The following is a 22,775-nucleotide window of genomic DNA, read 5'->3' as shown; positions in this document are numbered from 1 at the left end:
AACCGCCGCCTATCAACATAACGCTACAAGACCCAAAGGACACGGTAACGCTCATAGAGAAAGTAGCGGGCATCAATCAGTTCCATATTAAAAGAATACACTCAGATAAACATGCACTCTACCTGCGAAACCTACCCAACTTCCATAAAGCAAAACAAACACTCCTCTCAGCGAACACAATCTTCTACACGTACACACCCAAAACAGAGAAACACCATACATACTTGTTAAAAGGTTTAGACAATAGCTACACCGAAACAGAAATACTTACAGACCTACAAGCCTTGCAAATAGAAGACGTAAAATTCACAAAAGTCACACGATTCACGACAAAAAGATCAAGGAAGAACAATATACTGCTCCCAATTTATATAATACAGGTATCCCCCGACAGTAATATAAATAACTTGTTAAAAGTTAACCATTTTAACTACTTCAGAATAAAATGGGGAAAAATAGTAAAAAAAAAAGGATGACATAACTCAATGCCACAAATGCCAGCGATTAGGTCACACAGCACAAAACTGCAACCTAAACTACCGCTGTGTTAAATGCAGTGAGCCCCATGGTCCAGGCGACTGCAAAATAAAAAGGGAAAACGCAGTAACCAAAGACAAAATATTCTGCGTCAATTGCAAAAACTATGGACACCCCGCGTCATACAAAGGTTGCCCCAAACTCGTAGAGCTTCGTAAAAAGCTAGCCGATAAAATCAAAAAAGACAAAGAAACAAAGATAAAACGAATTGCCCAAATAAGCCGCAAATACGTCCCAGAACTAAAGTTCTCTGACGTAGTGAAACAACGAACAAAATTAAATCAAACAATCGAAAACACATCACAATTAACAAACTTAGATCCGCGCTCAAGCCAAAGCTCAACCACAATCGATGACTCCCCCCATCTAAACATTATAAACGTTATCGAAGACTTTAAAAAAGGTATTCTCCAAGCGTTAAAAGAACAACAAATGCAATTAAATGAAATAAAAAATACACTATCAACGCACGAAGAAAGGTTCGACGCCATCTTCTGCACTTTGAATAGTACAGATGACGAATAACCAAAACACGCCAAACCAACAATTACAGCAAAAAACACATAAATTTAACCTAAAGCACCTGAAAATAATTGCAATAAACGCTAACTCTTTAATTTCAAACCAAAAAAGATACAGTATGCTAACCCTAATAAATAAAGAAGCCCCCGATATGGTACTCATCCCAGAAACAAAACTAAACAAAAGACACAATGTACACTTCAAAAACTACTCCATGATAAGACACGACAGACCGAACGCCAGTCAAGGAGGAGGAACAGCGATCCTCATAAAAAACCCTATAAAATACAAAACAATTCTAATTGATAAAATAACAAGTTTCAAAACCTTAGAAACAACGATCATAAAAATAAAAATAAGCAATAAGGAAAATTTATTCATCACTGCAGCGTACGCAACCTACGGAAACCAGAAAGAATTTAACTACGAATTCAATAATCTTTTCGAACTCTTGCAGCTCAACAAACCGAAAAACTACTATATAATAGCAGGATACCTTAACGCAAAACATACAAGCTGGAAAAACGAAATAAACAACACGAGAGGCAACTTCATTAGAAACTGGCTAGACAATAAAAGCATCCACTACAAAACAAACTTACACAGCTCCGAGCTACCCTCTTACCCAAAAGGAGGCTCATACCTGGACATATGCCTAGCAGATGCGCGACTAAAATTCCAAAACCTACGTCCAAATAACAACCTCAAAACCTCAGCCTATGACAGTGACCATAACGCCCTAGTATTTCACGTAAACAAAAATACATCTGACTCCCTAACACTCGAAACTCAGACCGAGACACCCAGGTACAATTACAAAAAGACAGACTTGAACAAAACTGCGACCTAGAGATCTACAACAACGTCAACCTAACAAATAGTTAAATCGACTCATTCATAGATGAAATAGAAAACATACACAAATCGCCCTCCAAAAATCCGTGCCAAACATAAAAGAAAAAAATTCATGCGAGCCCTATATAAACAATAAAATAAAAGATCTACATCGAGATAAAAGCTACATACTGTCCAAAATAAACAATATAAAATTTAACTATTCTTACGACAAAAGAGAAGAATTAGAATTCCTAAAGTTCCTACTACACAGAATAAAAGCGCAACTGAAACAAGAATTCGCAATTTCTATAAACCATTACTGGACAAACAAAATAAAAAACATCTCCAAAAACGACTCAGCCAACATGTTCCCACAAATAAATCAAATCTTTAGACCAAAAGAACAAAACCCCATCCCACCTCTCAAATTGCCCCCAGAAAATGCCTCCCTCATCCAAGAAGCAGGTATAACGATACACAACACCATCAAAGACACCGAGGGTAACTTCATAATACCTAAAACAATAGAAAAATTAGACATCATCGGCACCCACTTTTCCAAAATACATACGCAAGACGAACACATGGGCCGAGAACAACTAAACAGAATTATCATCGCCGAAACAAACAAACTAAAAAATGAAATGGAACAAGGCAAAACGCTAAACAAAACAGTCTGCACATTCTCAAACGAAAACACCGCAGACAACCCCAAACAACCAGATCCAGAAATAAACTACTTCACAAATTACAATCAACTAAACACAATCTTCTCCAAACTAAACAACAAAAAATCCTCCGGCTTCGACGGTGTAACGTCAATTCATATCAGAGACCAGGCCATACACCACGGACAGGATTTTTTTTTTTTTTTTTATTTATTTGTTGAAATTACAATCAATTCTCGCGTTGAGAATTTTCAGCAATTTTTCTGGCGTGGCGCAGTGACATGGCTGTTTATTTACAATAAGTTAATACTTATTATAGATAGGTATAATTTATAAGTATTATAAGTAAGTGCAAATGCTTATTTTGGATAATTAAATGAATCTAACGTTTAGGTCTAGCGGGTAGTGCCTCTTCAGCCTGCGAATCTGGTCCGTCGTATCGAGTAGTCCAGTGATTAGGGGGTTTCGGTGTTTGTTGATTCTTTTGCTATATCTGTCGCTATATTTTGCTATTTCCTCTTTGACGGTGGGTATCTTGAGGTCGCGGTGTATTGTTTCATTGGTTACATACCAAGGTGCGTCAATTAGGGATCTTAGCGTTTTCGATTGAAAGCGTTGGAGTATTTCGATGTTGGAGTTACTTGCTGTTCCCTATAGTTGGATTCCGTAGGTCCAGACAGGTTTTATTACGGTCTTGTAGAGGGTAATTTTATTCTGTATGTTTAGTTTGGAGCGTCGGCCCGTGAGCCAATAGAGTTTTTTTTAGTTTGTCCTTTAGTTGCTTCGTTTTATCTGAGATGTGTGTCTTCCACGTTAGTCTCCTGTCCAGGGTCATGCCCAGGTATCGGACTGAGTCCTTGCTAGGAACTGTTGCATCGTTGATGGTGATCTGGGGGCAGGTTTGTTTTCGGAGCGTGAAGGTTACATGTGAGGATTTCTTTTCGTTGACTTTGAAGCCCCATTTGTGAAACCACTTTTCCATGGAGTCGAGACTTCGCTGGAGAGTGGATGAGGCTATTACCGGGTCTGCGTGGGTAGCTAATAGCGCTGTGTCGTTTGCAAATGTCGCTATTGTTATATCGTTTGATATAGGTAGGTCGGCAGCGTAGATGGAGTACAGTGTCCTGCTGCTTTCTTGGGGTTTAGGCGACTGATTGTTTCTATAGTCTCTGCAGAGGAGAAGGGTTCGATAGGAGGGGACATTTGGAAGGGGGTGTGTAGGTATTCAGTAACGTCCGCGGCGGCTTTGGGGGAATGGGGTTTGAATACTTTTGACAAGTGTTTAGCAAACAGGTCGGCTTTTTCTATAGGGCTTCGCGCCCATCCACCTTGCGGACGGCGGATAGGTGGGATTATTTGTGGGGGGCGTGTGAGTTGCCTGGAGGCCTTCCATAGTGAGTAGTTGGAGTCGGCTGTGGGGGATAAGCTGGCGAGGTATTTATGGAAACAGTCGTTTTTATAGTTTTTTAAGTTTCTGGATAGCTTTCTAGTTGCGTTGTTTAGTTTGCGTTTGTCATCCGGTGTTCTATGGGTCTGCCATACTCTTCTTAGTCTACGTTTTTCTGCTATTTTTTTTAGTATGTATTGGGGACATTCTTGTTTGCTGTTGGATGGCTTTGTCGGTGTGGAGAGGCGGATTGCGTTTATTATGCTCGTGTTTAAGTATTCCGTGGCTGCTTCGATATCTTCCTTTGTTTTTAGTGGGGTGAAGGCAGAGGTTGAGTTTGTAAAGACTTCTCTGAAGAGCTGCAGGTTGGTGTGTTGGTTGTGAATGGAGCCATTAGGTGTATTCTCGATGATTGTTGAACTGACTGTTGCTATCACGGGAGAATGATCAGAGGAGAGATCAGCCGAGGAGTTGATCTGGACGTGTCTTGATGGGATATTTTTAGTTATGAAGAAGTCGAGAAGGTCGGGTATTTTGTTGGTGTCAGTGGGCCAGTATGTGGGTTCGTATGTGGTGAGGTAGTTGTTGTTTATTATGCTGTTTAAGAGGTTTTTGCCTCTTGCTGTAACCAGTCTGCTGCCCCATTGGATGTGCTTGGTGTTATAGTCTCCTCCAACTATGAATCTATTGCCCAGGGTGTCCAGAAAGTTATCAAAGTCTTCTTTGGCGATGGAGTGTCTGGGAGGGCAGTATACTGCTGAGGTGGTGATTGAGCCATGACAGTCTTCTATTGCTACGTTTGTTGCTTGGAGGTAGTCTTTCTGGAATGATGGAAGTTCGTAGTGCTTAATACTTGCTTTGATTATTATTCCGGTGCCACCGTGGGCCTTTTCGCTGGGGTGTTGGGTATGGTAGAATTTGTAACCATTTATTTTCAAGTAGCTCTTGTCGGTGAAGTGGGTTTCCGATACGAGCATTACGTCGATTTGCTGGTGTTTTAAGAAGAGTTCTAGTTCAAGTTTGTGTTGCGCTAGACCGTTGGCGTTCCAGAGTGCTATGCGCCTTGGTTTTATTTTGAGTCGGGGCGTGCTAATTTTTCCACGATGAGTGTTAGTAGCGATAGCAAGTGATTTATTTGCTCTGATTGTTTCTCTATTAGCTTTTCAAGCCTTGAGGAGTTGTCTGTGTTAGGTGGGTTGGGGACACTGTTTTGGGGAAGGTACCTTTGGCTGTTCGGGTTATTTTGGATGCCTTGTACTGCTTGGGCATAGGAGGTTGAGGTGGAGATGAATTTGGTAGGACTGGGTGTTTGGTTGGTTGAGGGGGTTGGGGTAGTCGTGAATTTCGGTGGGCTGGGTGTTTGGTTGGATACCTCTTTTGCTCTGAGCTTAGGGTACCTGTTCGTGTATAGTGTTTTATATGCTGGGCAGTCTTTGTAGTTGGCAGGGTGGTCCCCTTGGCAGTGGATGCATTTCGCTGGGGTTTCCGGTGATTTGGCGCACTGGTCAGTGGAGTGAGTGCCTGCGCATTTAACGCAGCGGAAAGTATGGTTGCAGTATTTCTGCGTATGACCGTACCTTTGGCACCTTTTGCATTGCACTATTTCTTTTTTTACAAGCGGTGGTTCGATCTTTACTATCGCGTTCATTAGGCGACTGATGTTGTAGATTTCTTTATTGTTCGGCTTTTGTTTAATGTCTAGGAAGAATAAGGATAACGGGTCTTTCGAGACTCTATGCCTTATATTACTTACGTTTATGACTTCGTGGCCGAGTTTTGAGAGTTCGTATTTGAGTTCGTCTATGTCTGCTGAGTGGTGTATGTTTCGTAGGACCACCCGGAAAGGCCTTTCCTGTTTGAGTTGGTAGGTGTGGAAGTTGGCGTTCAGGGTCCTGAGTGTCTTGGTGAGTATTCTGTAAGCTTCTGGGTTCGTCGGCAGTATTTTTACTTTATTGTTACTTATCTTAAGGATATATTCCTCCTTGCAGATATCTCTCTCTCTAGGGACTTGATCATTGTCTGTATGTCGATGACGTTGTCGTGTAAAATTAAGGTAAAAATAAGGAACTTGTTAATTTCCGAAAAGGAGATTAAGTTCTTTTTATTTTTTTACTCAATTTATACAATTTTTTCGGTTCGCGATGATACACTTTCGATACTTGGATTAGTTAAGAATTTTTTTATTAGACTGACTGGATGATTTTGAAGGGAGCATTTATATTCTTCCATTCGTTGGAGTGGGAGAAGGTTTTGTTTATATTTAGTGTAAAATTCGGAGAACGGCTGGAGTGATCGAATGCCACTCAGGCGGCTGAGAACGGGTGCTGACCGGACGGTCACACGCGATAAGGCGTTCGGAATTTCGGTTTGTTATATACAGTTGCTCGAATTTCGTCTGTGACAACGTCGTCCACAAATATTGGAGGGGGATTCTCTGTGAGTGTTGGTTTGGTGGCGGTTCTACGATTTCCATGGCGTCATTTGGGGATTCCAATACGGCGAACCTGTTGTGAGTGTTTATTTGCGTTGTTGTTTCTATTTTCCTTTTCTTTGTAGTATTAGCGTCGTTGGTGCGGAGAGTTCTGCTACACTTCTGCCACGGGGGAGGTAGCGCGGGGTAGCTGCGTGTCTGCTCCGGAGAGCCTGGTCGCGATTGCTGGGCCATCATCGAGCTAGTTAATTCGGAATGAACAACTAGTCGTGAGGCTATGAGGCTAGTATTCGGGTTGGGGTTAGGTGCGTGGGATTTTCTTCTCCCTAAAGGGTAAGGGACACTTGGCTGTGTTCTCTTTCGACGGTTGGGCGACACGTGTTGTTTTCGGACTACGCTGGGCACTAGAGACACGTCTACACGCTTCGGCACTTCACAGCGAACTGGGGGTCAGAGTTGATCGAGACGTCGAAGCATAGAGTCGTTAGAATTGAGTTGCGAGTGTTGTCGAGTGTAGAGTTGCTAGTGAGAGAGAGAGAGAGAGAGAGAGAGAGAGAGAGAGAGAGTTACCAAATAGTTGTCAAGTTATTTGTTGTAAATACGAGCGTTGCATTTAGTTTTCCTGTTAATCAAACATCGTTTCTCTGTCTAACTAATATCTGTATTTTCAATCCATTATTAATAAATTATAATTAATGGGACAAAATTACACCTTTAATATATTCCGATATTACACAACGATATTAATCGCATACAGATAAAGTGATTGATCGAACGGATTCTTCCCTCCGTTGCCCAGCGACATCCCCACTAGCGTGCGTTCGTGAGATGTACCGCGGAGGCTAGCGCGTGCATGCTCTCCTTTTTAATGTGGGTAGCTTCCGTTGTACATTGATAACTTTTTCATTTCCGTTTGGCACCTAAAAAAGAATTGAACGTGTGTTGCAAAACGTGTTTTTTCCTAAAAAATGTCAAAGTTATTGAAGTTTTTCTAAATAACATTTCTGAATTTGATAAATTTACAAATTTATATCTCCTCTTAACACTTAACGCTCCAAGTGTGCCTCCCAAGCACCACCAATGTGCGATGCGGTGCGGTACTCTTTTTAAAATCTGACATTTAAGAAGTCTTTTTCTTTCTTTTTTATTTGGAAGAATTTTATAATTAATTCTCACTGAGAATTATAAGTAATAGCTTTTAATTATAATAATAGTCTGTTAGTTCGACCAATCGCGGGGAGACGCAGTCGCGAGGAGAGACGTCAACGGGAGTCTTAAATTCCCGTTACGATTATAACAATCGACACCACGAATTGATCGATTCTCTGATTTCCGTTGAGATAATAGGGGTGATTGAGGTTGTATAACACTGTGATTCACAGAATTATAAATAATATATTTCCAACACTTAGATTACACTGTTGAGCATAGATAACTAGATAATCACTTATCGCACGAAGTTAAGATAGATATGTACGTTAGAGCAGGGCTCTTATAATGGGATTTAATGTATTAGTGGACGTAGCACTTGTGACATCAATCACATCTCAACCTACATCAGTGATAATACAGCGACCGCCGACCTTCGGACACTTTTCTACATCATAACCTACACCTAGCCCCTCAACATCCTAAAACCAAAACGTATATAAATCGAGACTTCACCCAGCTCGGGCAGTACTTGTTCTCCATCTAGTTGTTGCCTATTAGGTCGTGCCCTGCTGCTTTCTTGGGATTTAGGCGACTGACCCGAACCGGCTGGCAGCGAAAACGATCAACACAACCATAAAAAGAAGACTAAAAAGGAAACACCCAGCAGATCTCACAAAGGATATATCTTAACAAACACGAAGATGGTACCCCATTGGGGGTAGCCACCCACATGATAATCAAACACATAAAAAATTCTACCAAATGTCCAAATTGGACAAATTGTGAATGTGAAATTTTAAATAAAAATAAAAAAAAATGTATCTTCGAAGAAAAAAAAAGAAAAAAAATCTTTGTTGAAGGTATCTGTTCGGGGCACGTATGATGAATGCGTAACAGAAATATATTTGAGTATAAGTGTAACTGTAAGTATAAGTATAAATATAAGGGTATACTAATCCAGATCCACACTCTGGCAGCGTTACACTACAACAGAGTTTCGAAGCCATGAGTCTATTTATAGAACTACGAAGACTGGCCCGTCTATATGTCGGATTTTTTCCAAAATCGATCTCGTGCGCGCTTACCATCGAATTCCCATCGCGCCGGAGGACGTACCGAAAACTGCGATTACTACTCCTTTCGGCCTTTTCGAAGCGACTAGTATGATGATTGGGCTCCGAAACGCCGCCCAAACGTGCCAAAGATTCGTGGACGAAATCACGGGAGGCCTCGATTTCGTCTACGCGTATATCGATGATTTTTTAATCGCGTCCGACACCGAGGAACAACACCGCGAACACTTGCGGATTTTGTTCAATCGCCTCGACGAATACGGGGTCGTTATAAACCTCGCAAAATGCGAATTTGGCGTGCGCGAAATTCAATTTCTTGGCTATACCGTTACCGCGGAGGGGACAAAACCTCTGGCTGAACGCGCTGACGCGACAATCAAAGCACCGCGACCTGGTACTGTTAAGGAACTGCAAAGATACTTCGGTGTGATCAACTTTTATCGACGTTTCCTACCGGGGGTAGCGCAAATTCTACAACCGCTCAAGGACTTGTTAAAAGGCACAACAATGTGCAATGCGACTATTGAGTGGTCCGATCAAATTGAAAAGAACTTCCGCGAGTCGAAACGCGCCTTAGCTAACGCAACAATGTTAGCGCATCCGATTCCAGGCGCGTCCGTTAGCTTCGTAGTCGATGCTTCCGATTACGCAATAGGAGCGGTACTCCAACAACGCGTCAATGATACTTGGCAGCCTCTGGATTTCATCACGAAATTCCTATTCCTCCCGCAACGAAAGTACGGGATACATACATATGTATTTTCTTGCTCTTCCAATCCATTGCCGTTGCGGTCATTTGTTGCAAATTCGATCGTTTGCATCTGACCTAAATCTTGAGGTTAAAATTTTCTGTTACAAATTATTAATTAGACCTATTTATAACTTATGCTAATCCCATATGTTATTAAATTTCTGACAGTGCGATGGAAAACGCAAGGCTAGGCATCTTGAAAATAAGTGCATTAGAAGAAGCAGGAATTATTTTAGAACGGCCATCTCTTACTACAAGAATTATAATAGCAGCAAAAATATATTATTAAGAGCTTCATAATAGATTTAACAATAATGATTTAATTAAGGGAATTATTTACCTTTACCCTTTGTATTTAGAGAGGGCTATGAAAAATGTACATCTCCTTCAAGAGGCTAATTAGAATACTTCCTATGATGTACATTACCACATTAAGAATCAAATTCTTTCCAATGAGCTAGAAGCTCGGCGGGGCAGCTGGCTATGGTCTTTAAGGTCGAGAATTGAAGGTGACGCGTCGCGAGTTCGAATCCTCGGTATGTAAGGCTCCGAGATTAAAGGGACGGAAAACCAAAATTTCTGCTTACAACAGGCAAGCGGCCAGCCCCTCCCTTGCTTGTGGTGAGGGCGTACTTTCGGGGAGTGCGCTTGGTAAAGGTGTTTGGTGTTAAGCACCCGGGGGCCCGAGGGCCACACTCGCGCACTAGTCTACCGTCGTCCCGCCCGTGGAGGTTTTAGCCGGTAAGAATCCGGCACTACCTTCTGCCCGTCCCCACAGGGTTGTAAGGTGTCTATGAAGATTTCCTCCACGTAAAAAAAAAAAAAAAATTTTTTTTGTAGTACGGAAGGAGACATGCTTAACACTCCCGTAGACAAGGATGGAACACATATATAAATGGTTAGGTGAGATTATTTTCATAAAAAATGAATTTTTGATCAATATCCAAACGTGTTATATTGTATATCAATTGTATAAATAAGAAGAAAGGATTAATATATCCTTTTAAACTTTGCATGCTGCACAAAAATACAGAACACATTTATTCGCAATATATTCTAATAGAGTTTCATTCGTTTGAAAAGACACAAAAGAGTTTGTCGACATTTCTTAAACATGATCGAAATTGATTGCAATATACTTGCGTCTACAGTTTGCTACTGGAACAGACGATTGTCAGAGATGTACTTACATACGTTTAAGGCGGATCGTATTGTTGTGCCTTGGAGTGACAACGTTGTTTTGCTCTGCTAGGTCTAAAGGTAAACAAATTCCGAACAAAACATTATCGTCGTTCTTTCTAATCGTCATCCGGAGTGACATTTGAAATTTTTATAATGCCATCGTTCGATACGAATAGACGAACGTCCTTTCTAGGACGATCATTATAACAGGTCATACAGTGGAATAGCAAGCGTAGAGTTGAAGGTGCGACTATTACAACTGGCATACACTATCTTTGTACTTGTATTTAAAGTGATTTTAATATACACTGACTGTTACATTTTTATCACTCCTCTCTTTAATAAACCAACTAACACGTAGAATGTACCACATCAGCTCGTAATTTTTGGAATAAGATACGAGATGTTCCACATAATCCATATATTCCTTGTCTTTGTTTTCAAACTGAACAGTATCTAGAAGTTATCTGCAAATCCGGATATATTCCATCTAAAGCATTTATTTTCTGAGATTCCTTAGATTTATAGATTAGCATAAGAAATATTTACCGATCATGCGTATTACTGTACGACAAATGTTTGATATATACTTTTAACAATTATTGTGCCGATTTAAAATATTCATAACCAAGGTTATATATGTCGGAGATGAAAGAACACCGGAGCCTTTCGAATTTTGGATAATTCCCTAACATTGTAACCTAGAGTCTACTGTAGCTGTAATTAAACAATTGTAGTTATTCAATCCGATTGTAATTGTTTGAGAGTTGTGATAATGAGCTTGGGCTCGAGGCGACAGCCAGTCGCCGAACGTAGCCGCGGTCACGGGATGAACGCTTTGTCTAACAAAGGCATGGAATAATTCTATAGCTCTCCTTGAAAAGGAAATAGTTGTAACACTCAACAGTAAACATTCCAACTGCCTCTGTCCGGTAGCTCGCCACACGCAGACCCTATTCTTCGAGTAAGATGATTGCCAGATGTCGATGCGTCTCCGCAGTACATGTTCAGCTAGCTCGAGGGCCCGTTATAAATCTAAACAGAAATAAACTAAACATAGCACCCAGCCTCGAGCTTACCTTCGACCATACGCCCATAATAATTACATACAGAAACAAACCAATACTTTACAGCAGCACAGAGAAGCTATGCAATAAAACCACCAAATGGCAAAGAAATAATAGAGAGCAAAGAAATAATAGAGAGCAAAATCAACTGCAACATCCCACTGAAAACACCCGAACACATCGATCAAGCAGTAACAACGCTCACAGAAACTATCCAAGAAGTGGTGTTGGTTTCATATTTTTCCAATCTTTTTTACTTAACAATATACTTTCAATAATCTATAATTGAAGCATCGAAAAACATTAATGTTTTAGTATTACACTATTACCATACATTACATCATTCTTATTTTTACACACATTTATATTTTTCTAAATATTCGTTTTCTGTACATCAAAAGCTGTTGAGATTTATCTCGGAATAGAGAGTAAAAATGCATGGATGAATGTAATAAGATAACAAGATAACAACAATAACAGAGATAAAAAAAGGGCAGAAAATAGCGTGCAATTAAAAATTTTAGCGGGTTTAAAGAAAAAAATGTGTCTTATAAAAAGAAAAAATAAACATTAAGGTGCTATAACAATTATTTAAATAAACTGTTTGATGAACTTTTTTAGTTCATCGAGAAGGAGAATATATAATAATTTTAATCCTTTTTTGGTTTTTCGTTTCAGTCAAGAATTACGAGGTGGATCTTTCACGCCGATTGAAAACTGCAGCTCATGAAATAGGATTAGAAATCTGTTATAATTTTTCTTTTTACTTAAAAAAAGATTTGTGTTCGTTAAATATATATAAAATCATATCTCAAAATTCAACAAATTCGTTTCTTTCTTACCCTTCTAAAAAAAATCACAAAAAGACGCTGTTTTAGAACATTCTAATTCAGGGCATTCCCTTAATACATCTGCAGAATCTACGAAAGAAGCAAAAATATTTAGTTAATTCCGACAGATTTCAAAATATATTAATTCATAGGAAATCATGAAAAATTTTGCACAGATATTTATAGTGTACGTTTTGAAAAATAATTAATCTACATACATGTTATGTTTTCTAGAATTAAGCATTAGATTCAACCAGAATCAAACATACGATAAACATTTATTATTCAAGTTATACCACACCAGAATAATTTACTTATAATTCTCAAAGAGAATTGATTGTAAAATTCTTCCAAATAAAAAAAAAAGAAAAATGTTATCTTTTCGATACATATTCATACAATCTAACATGACATGATGACAAATTTTAAACAAAATTTTCTATTTCGTCGTGTATACTATTATCTTCATTGTATATAATTTTCACAAATAGTTTGATATGATAACTTCATTGCAATAAACAAAAATGATAGAAATAAAAAATAAATGAAAATAAAAAATATAGATGAAAAATAGAATTTAAATTATTACTATTTAAAATACAGCTGAAATAATTTTTCTGCAGAGATGGCAATGTTTTCCTACCTGTATCGAAGTGTAAGAAATTATGCAAATATGATATTTCAATCTTTGACACTAACAGTGAAATGTATTTTATAACTAGAAATGAAGACAGAAACTATAAGTAGTATTATTGTCATTATAAGCATCGTAATTGATATTATATGTATACGTGTGTATACTTACATACGTATATATGTATATGTCGGAGGTAAAAGGAAAGCCGAAGCCTTTCCTTGGAAATTTTGGGAACATCCTCTAGTACTTTAGCCTATATTTTATTATAGCTGTAATTGTTTAAAATTTGTGATAGCGAGATTGGGTTCGAGGTGACAATTGGTCGCCGAACGTAGCCACGGTCACGAGATAAACGTTTTGCCTAAGGGAGGTCTGGAGTGGTTGTATGGGTTTTCCGAGAAGTGTGATCGTGGCGGCATGCGCCCTCTAGAGCGGGCCTAGCCACGTGTGAGGTTACCTCGAAGGTGCCGAGACAATGGGACATACATTGTATCAATAAACAAACTCCAGGCAGAAACTACCTAGCAACGGCGTTCCGAACTTTTCGATGCTTCTAACGAGTGCGTATCGAATTGCAGACGAGGCTGGCATTCGTGCGATTGCCTTGGAGAGTGACGCATCGAGTATTTTCGTCAATCGTATTTTGCGCCTAAGATTATTTTTTACGCTTAGTAAAGAGTTATCTCGTTGGCCGTGGATTCGTTTGAACCCAACAAAAACATTGTTAATAGTGTACATTAAATTCATTATTCGTAAATCATATTATTCATTAACTTCATTGTTTATCAAATTTATTATTCATTAGACTTAATTATTTGTTAAGCTTAGTGATAGTCTTGTATATACGTGTACATATAATCTCGGCTTTGTGAAACGATGGCTAGTCCACGCGAAGAGTTATCACGCGCCCAAAATTCCGATCTTAACCCGACATATATATATAAAGAATATATAAAGAATAAGTTGATTAAAATTTTGAACACAAATAGAAATTTAACGTTAATTATTCTCATTTTTAACCTTTAACGCTCCCACTTTTAATTGTGAATATCGACCGACAACTCCAACTTATTCTCATTATACTTCGATTTGCAAGTTTTTAACACTTTACCGACCGATAGCCGAATAATCGCTTTTTTGTCGTCGACACTTACCGACTGATAGACTATTAATCGGCTATTACTATAATTAAAAGCTATTACTTATAATTCTCCATGAGAATTGGTTGTAAAATTCTTTCAATTAAAAAAAAAAAGGAAAAAAGTTTTTAAGTACCAGATTTTAAAAAAGGTACCGCACCGCACCGCACATAGGTGGTGCTTGAGAGGCACACTTGGAGCGTTAAATGTTAAGAGGAGATATAAATTTGTAAATTTATCAAATACAAAAATATTATTCAGAAATACTTGAAAAACTTTGACATTTTTTAGGAAAAAACTTGTTTTGCAACAACAAAAAGTTATCAATGTACAATGGAAGCTTCCCACACTAAAAAGGAAAAGAGGAACAAAAGTAGATTTGGAGAATTCACGTACGAAAATAAGACTAATTAACGTGAAAACCAATATTAAGTGGTTAGAAGATTCGTAAACGTCAAATAGATGTATAACATTACAAAACATCAGTTTTTTTTTTTTTTATTTGTTGAAATTACAATCAATTCTCGCGTTGAGAATTTTCAGTAATTTTTCTGGCGTGGCGCAGTGACATGGCTGTTTATTTACAATAAGTTAATACTTATTATAGATAGGTATAATTTATAAGTATTATAAGTAAGTGCAAATGCTTAATTTGGATAATTAAATGAATCTAACGTTTAGGTCTAGCGGGTAGTGCCTCTTCAGCCTGCGAATCTGGTCCGTCGTATCGAGTAGTCCAGTGATTAGGGGGTTTCGGTGTTTGTTGATTCTTTTGCTATATCTGTCGCTATATTTTGCTATTTCCTCTTTGACGGTGGGTATCTTGAGGTCGCGGTGTATTGTTTCATTGGTTACATACCAAGGTGCGTCAATTAGGGATCTTAGCGTTTTCGATTGAAAGCGTTGGAGTATTTCGATGTTGGAGTTACTTGCTGTTCCCCATAGTTGGATTCCGTAGGTCCAGACAGGTTTTATTACGGTCTTGTAGAGGGTAATTTTATTCTGTATGTTTAGTTTGGAGCGTCCGCCCGTGAGCCAATAGAGTCTTTTTAGTTTGTCCTTTAGTTGCTTCGTTTTATCTGAGATGTGTGTCTTCCACGTTAGTCTCCTATCCAGGGGCATGTCCATGTCGCTATTGTTATATCGTTTGATATAGGTAGGTCGGCAGTGTAGATGGAGTACAGTAGGGGTCCGAGGACACTACCTTGGGGTATGCCGGCTTCTATTGGGAATGTTGCGGAAGTGGCGTCTAGGCATTTAACCATGAATTGTCTATTGGTTAGGTAAGATTTTAGGATGGAGTAGTAGGGGTGAGGTAGGATCTTTTTAATCTTGTATAGTAGCCCTTCATGCCATACTTTGTCGAATGCCTGTTGGATGTCTAGGAAAACCGCTGAGCAATATTTTTTCTTTTCGAGTGTTTGGCTGATCGTATGAGTTAAGCGGTGGATTTGCTCTACTGTAGAATGATGTTTTCGGAAGCCGAATTGGTGATCTGGGAGTGTTTTCAAGTTCTCTAGGATTGGAAGGAGTCGGTTCGTGAGCATCTTCTCGAATAGTTTGGACAGGGTAGGTAAAAGACTGATTGGGCGATAGGAGCTGGTTTCGTATATCGGTTTACCGGGTTTAGGGATGAGGGTAATCAATGAGATTTTCCAGGCCTTAGGATAGTGTTCCAGGCGAAGGATAGCATTAAAAATCGATGTGATGAGTGCTATCCCTTTTGTGAGAAGTTCCTTGATTGCTTTATTGCCTGTTAGGTCGTGTCCTGCTGCTTTCTTGGGGTTTAGGCGACTGATTGTTTCTATAGTCTCTGCAGAGGAGAAGGGTTCGATAGGAGGGGACATTTGGAAGGGGGTGTGCAGGTATTCGGTAACGTCCGCGGCGGCTTTGGGGGAATGGGGTTTGAATACTTTTGACAAGTGTTTAGCAAACAGAACGGCTTTTTCTGTAGGGCTTCGCGCCCATCTACCTTGCGGACGGCGGATAGGTGGGATTATTTGTGGGGGGCGTGTGAGTTTCCTGGAGGCCTTCCATAGTGAGTAGTTGGCGTCGGCTGTGGGGGATAAGCTGGCGAGGTATTTATGGAAGCAGTCGTTTTTATAGTTCTTTAAGGTTCTGGATAGCTTTCTAGTTGCGTTGTTAAGTTTGCGTTTGTCCTCCGGTGTTCTATGGGTCTGCCATACTCTTCTTAGTCTACGTTTTTCTGCTATTTTTTTTAGTATGTATTGGGGATATTCTTGTTTGCTGTTGGATGGCTTTGTCGGTGTGGAGAGGCGGATTGCGTTTATTATGCTCGTGTTTAAGTATTCCGTGGCTGCTTCGATATCTTCCTTTGTTTTTAGTGGGGTGAAGGCTGAGGTTGAGTGTGTAAAGACTTCTCTGAAGAGCTGCCAGTTGGTGTGTTGGTTGTGAATGGAGCCATTAGGTGTATTCTCGATGATTGTTGAACTGACTGTTGCTATCACGGGAGAATGATCAGAGGAGAGATCAGCCGAGGAGTTGATCTGGACGTGTCTTGATGGGATATTTTTAGTTATGAAGAAGTCGAGAAGGTCGGGTATTTTGTTGGTGTCAGTGGGCCAGTATGTGGGTTCGTATGTGGTGAGGTAGTTGTTGTTTATTATGCTGTTTAAGAGGTTTTTGCCTCTTGCTGTAACCAGTCTGCTGCCCCATTGGATGTGCTTGGTGTTATAGTCTCCTCCAACTATGAATCTATTGCCCAGGGTGTCCAGAAAGTTATCAAAGTCTTCTTTGGCGATGGAGTGTCTGGGAGGGCAGTATACTGCTGAGGTGGTGATTGAGCCATGACAGTCTTCTATTGCTACGTTTGTTGCTTGGAGGTAGTCTTTCTGGAATGATGGAAGTTCGTAGTGCTTAATACTTGCTTTGATTATTATTCCGGTGCCACCGTGGGCCTTTCCGCTGGGGTGTTGGGTATGGTAGAATTTGTAACCATTTATTTTCAGGTAGCTCTTGTCGGTGAAGTGGGTTTCCGATACGAGCATTACGTCGATTTGCTGGTGTTTTAAGAAGAGTTCTAGTTCAAGTTTGTGTTGCGCTAGACCGTTGGCGTTCCAGAGTGCTATGCGCCTTGGTTTTATTTTGAGTCGGGGCGTGCTAATTTTTCCACGATGAGTGTTAGTAGCGATAGCAAGTGATTTATTTGCTCTGATTGTTTCTCTATTAGCTTTTCAAGCCTTGAGGAGTTGTCTGTGTTAGGTGGGTTGGGGACACTGTTTTGGGGAAAGTACCTTTGGCTGTTCGGGTTATTTTGGATGCCTTGTACTGCTTGGGCATAGGAGGTTGAGGTGGAGATGAATTTGGTAGGACTGGGTGTTTGGTTGGTTGAGGGGGTTGGGGTAGTCGTGAATTTCGGTGGGCTGGGTGTTTGGTTGGATACCTCTTTTGCTCTGAGCTTAGGGTACCTGTTCGTGTATAGTGTTTTATATGCTGGGCAGTCTTTGTAGTTGGCAGGGTGGTCCCCTTGGCAGTGGATGCATTTCGCTGGGGTTTCCGGTGATTTGGCGCACTGGTCAGTGGAGTGAGTGCCTGCGCATTTAACGCAGCGGAAAGTATGGTTGCAGTATTTCTGCGTATGACCGTACCTTTGGCACCTTTTGCATTGCACCATTTCTTTTTTCACGAGCGGTGGTTCGATCTTTACTATCGCGTTCATTAGGCGACTGATGTTGTAGATTTCCTTATTGTTCGGCTTTTGTTTAATGTCTAGGAAGAATAAGGATAACGGGTCTTTCGAGACTCTATGCCTTATATTACTTACGTTGATGACTTCGTGGCCGAGTTTTGAGAGTTCGTATTTGAGTACGTCTATGTCTGCTGAGTGGTGTACGTTTCGTAGGACCACCCGGAAAGGCCTTTCCTGTTTGAGTTGGTAGGTGTGGAAGTTGGCGTTCAGGGTCCTGAGTGTCTTGGTGAGTTTTCTGTAAGCTTCTGGGTTCGTCGGCAGTATTTTTACTTTATTGTTGCTTATCTTAAGGTTATATTCCTCCTTGCTGATATCTCTCTCTAGGGACTTGATCATTGTCTGTATGTCAATGATGTCGTTCACAAATATTGGTGGGGGAGGGGGGATTCTCTGTGAGTGTTGGTTTGGTGGCAGTTCTACGATTTCCATGGCGTCGTTTGAGGATTCCAATACGGCGAACCTGTTGTGTGTGTTTATTTGCGTTGCTGTTTCTATTTTCCTTTTCTTTGTAGTATTAGCGTCGTTAGTGCGGAGAGTTCTGCTACACTTCTGCCACGGGGGGGTAGCACGGGGTATCATCGAGCTAGTTAATTCGGAATGAACAACTAGTCGTGAGGCTGTGAGGCTAGTATTCGGGTTGGGGTTAGGTGCGTGGGATTTCTTCTCCCTAAAGGGTAAGGAACACCTAGCTGTGTTCTCTTTCGACGGTTGGGCGACACGTGTTGTTTTCGGACTACGCTGGGCACTAGAGACACGTCTGCACGCTTCGGCACTCCACAACGAACTACAAAACATCAGTGATGAGAATTTATAAAATCATTCTACTTTTATATCACACACTATACATTAAATGTAATGTAAATTAAATAAGACAAGGAAACGTTAAAACTACATATAAGAACCAAAAAACATATAACGAAACAATTGGAAGAACAAATGAAATTACAAGAGCTCGATTCAGACGCATACAGGATAGTAAGAAATATTCCAAAAAATAAAAATGTAAATTATTATACCTACTAAGCAAAGATATTAAAAGGTTTCAGGTTACAATAAAAGAATTATACCCAAAACTTTTTTCTTATTTGGTAGACTTTTCACAATCAATTCTCATTGAGAATTATAAGTAAATTAAACACCCAAAACTTGACATAAAATATATCAAAACAGATCTATTGGGAAGGAGACACACGCTACACAACGTAATTTACTTAAGCGAAAGTGTCGCTTTAACACCATTGTCAATGTTTCTCTCTGAACGTGAATAAGACGGTATGTGATACGTTCATAAAAGTAAAAACGCCAAGAGCTAATAATAATATTCCACAGTGTGTGTTACGACCGTTCGCGGAGAGACGCGGTCGCTAGGAGAACGCGTCAGCGAGATCATGTTAATCGACGCCGCGAAATAGTCGTTCCCCTGTTTCGTTTAGGATAACAGAGGTGGTTTAATGAATGTAACACTGTATTAACAGGTTAACATAGAACAATATATTTTACAATAATATGATGAAGATGTTACAGAATTTTGGCTCGACTTTGATCTCTAGATAAATTCGTTTGCTCGTCAGATTGTCGAAGTGTCACGTTTGACTCGTCAGAAGGAACTGCCCGCCCTTCGATTATTTTCGTCTTTTCAGGAAGGCGACCCCCACTACGTTCGGATCACGCCACATTCTTTTACGCGAGGTAAAATAACGGTCACGAGTCCACGTTGCTGGAGGTCGCCCTGCTTAATGAACCATGCGCTTGCCACTACAATGTTTGTTGGCGGGGAGCCGCGACGATCCGTCTGCGACGTTGTAGGACCGCGAGCGACGGTTAGAAAATACAGCCGGTGGTAAGCTTCGTGGCGTAACAGTGTGTGAACGACATGGACGCACGAAAAATTATTGTAATAAATTACCGACTCGTGTCAAATGTTCAGGTATGTGTCTCTCGATTAATTGCTCATATGTAAAAAAATAATAAAGGTAATCTGTGCAAATTGCAGAAACAATCATCCGGCAAGCTACAAATATTGGATTGTAAGGAAGGAGCTGCAAAAAAATTATTTCTTTCAATTATCACCAGCCATTTAGTATCCATTTATATTATTATTCGGTTTATAGTCAAATGGCTAACAATGTTTAAACATACAAGAACCAAATATCGACTGCATTAACGAGTAACAAATTTTAAGCAGAAATGATAAAAGAAAGCAATAATCAAAAACTTAAAGAAACAACGGAAAAGACCTGAATACGATATAATAACAGCAAAGATATTAAAAGAAATTCCGGACAAAGGAGTAAGATTTTTATTTTCAGGCTAGGGAATTTTCCACAGATATGGAAACGTGCACAGATAGTGTTAGAAAAAGCAAATAAGTATTTAATACCACCATCCGCTTATAACCAGTAACTTTCCTTCCAATTATATCTATATTGTATTCTGGCTTTTCTTTGAATCTGTTAATCGTATGTTGTGTCGTGTCTTACCTTGTTATGTAGTATTTAACCAGGATCATTTTTTCCACCAACGTTTAAGAACGGATGGCTTTAAGCCGAACGTAAATGTTGAATCATACGAGGATCAGAGACACCACCAGCAGCGTCAGGCTTTTAACCTTTCTTATATTTTCCCACACAGGAATTTTACAAAAACTCTTCCAACCATTCCATAACCAGCTATCGACGAGACAAGCCAACTTTCTTTTTCCAGAAATTCTCTGCAAGCCATGGATAGGATAGAAACAAGAGGAATCGTGTACTATTGGATTGGCAACTAAGTGATAGCGGATTTTGCCATTAAGTGGTAATGACAAGATCCGCAATCATTTAGTTGCCAACCTAATGTATTATAGTTTGAATGTATATGTTGATATTAAAACTATTCGATTCTTCGATCCATACTATGGAATCCAACATCCAAAATAGTAGAGAAGACAATTGACAAAAGATGAATGGATGAAATAATAGCTAAATCCCTTTCTTTTTTGTACGTGGAGAAATGCTCATGGACGCTTTGTTGGTGCTGCAGCAGCATAGCAGTGTTGGACTCTTACCGACTAAAATGGAATGCCACAGAACCTCTTGCAACTTACGGCTGGTGCACTCTCCTAAAAGTTTCCTAACTGATTAATTTGGCGCTAGCGGACGCCATTGCCGCTAGCGCCACCTCCCTGAAAGTCGCGACCCACGGCTGGCGGTGCGGAGCGGTCCAGGGCCACCAGACCACCATCTCCCTCGGCCGCATTAAAAAACAATTTTTTTTTCTTTTCTTTTGTTTTTTCTTTTCTTTCTTTTTTGTTATTTTTATGTTTTTCTTTCTTTTTGTCCTTTCGTTTCAGTTGTTAGTGATTGCCTGTGTTTTTTATTTTTTCTTTTTTTTTCGTGGAGGAAGTCTCATAGACAACTTCTTATCTCACCATCGTGTTGGCCGGGCGTTACAGGGCGGCGGCAGAAGGTAGTGTGTCGGCCGGACTCTTACCGACTAAGATCTCCACAGTCAAAATGGTAGAAACATGGTCGGAAGTGTGAGTGGTCGTCGGCCCTGGGGTGCTTACCAAGCAACTCTACCAAGCACTCGCGGAAAGTACGAACACAACGCGCATGGGAGCGCTCCGGCTTACCTCTGTCGTATATTAGCTTTTGAGAGAGATTTTGGGTTTTCCATCCTTTGGAAATATATCCAGGGCGAGGATTCGAATTCACGATGCGACGTCTTCAATCCCGGGCCATAACGAGTGTAGCTTTTTTTTTTATAATGTTTATTGACCAGTAGATGAATGTGTCAGGTAGATGATACATTTACACTGTACATGTGAATGTGTGCGTAAGCGTCAGAGGACGTGCAGGGCTCAGTTGAGACAAAAGACGATTGGTAGCTGTTAGAAGAATCTATTAGAATAGTCTGTTGACAAGAATCGTGCGCGTAAGAAGGTTATCGAGGTCTTCAGAGTGTAATATATGTCGGACATGAAAGGACATCGAAGCCTCCCCTTTGGAACTTCGGGATAATCCCCTAACACCGTAATCTAAATTCTATCATAGGCGTAATTAAACAATCGTCGTCTTTCGATCCGATTGTATTTGTTCGAGATTTGTGATAATGAGCTTGGGCTCGAGGCGACAGCCAGTCGCGGAACGTGGCTAGCATCTTTTTCTAACTATCGATATGGAGATTGACCAATTAGCAGCAACGTCAATTTCCCTTACTTTCCGAACGAAGACTATCCCCGATGAATCCCATGATCTCGTGTCCTTGGACACACCCCATCGTAGTTTTTCCTCTGTGGCATCGTTGGGACGGAAAGTCATTCTTTCTTGCGATCTCATCGACGAAAAGAGTAACACCTTACGATCAGTGAATATTACGCGTCCGACTTAGATTTTGTGACCACGTTCATCTATCATCCCGTCGACCGCGGATTCGTTATTGAACCTAGGAACATTGTCATTAGTTTCTCGAGTATGTAATTACCACGGTTACTTGTCCGGTTCTATAATAATCATATTTGCACTAGTCAATGTCTTCTCTATTGCATAACGACAATGTATAATCCGAATGAAGTTTCGTTTCACGCCCCGAACTCTAATTCTAATGTAAACCCGACATATATATGTATAGCTGTTGTGAATAAAGTAAATCGTTTACTTTTCCGATTCCTCTCTATACCTTAACAGAATGTTACATTGGCATGCTGTTCACCATAAACAATGAACTTTGGTTGTGGGCCTGTTTAGGCAAAAGTACCGATACATGACGGTACGACATAGGCATACAATATTTTGTATGTCGGAATTACATTTTTTTAGCTTTACAATATATAAATTGGATTTAAGTCGCTATAGAGCGGAGCTTATATACCA

At 40.0% G+C, this 22,775-nt stretch overlaps 1 pseudogene; it reads left to right on the top strand.

Moving 5' to 3' along the window:
• The first annotated feature begins 10,192 nt into the window (after nt 1-10,192).
• LOC117160427 (U6atac minor spliceosomal RNA) lies at nt 10,193-10,292 on the top strand (annotated as a pseudogene).
• Nucleotides 10,293-22,775: the final 12,483 nt, after the last annotated feature.

Source organism: Bombus vancouverensis, chromosome 18 (assembly GCF_051014615.1).
Source record: "Bombus vancouverensis nearcticus chromosome 18, iyBomVanc1_principal, whole genome shotgun sequence".
Taxonomy (NCBI): Eukaryota; Metazoa; Arthropoda; class Insecta; order Hymenoptera; family Apidae; genus Bombus; species Bombus vancouverensis.
This window is presented reverse-complemented; position numbering and strand designations above follow the sequence as displayed.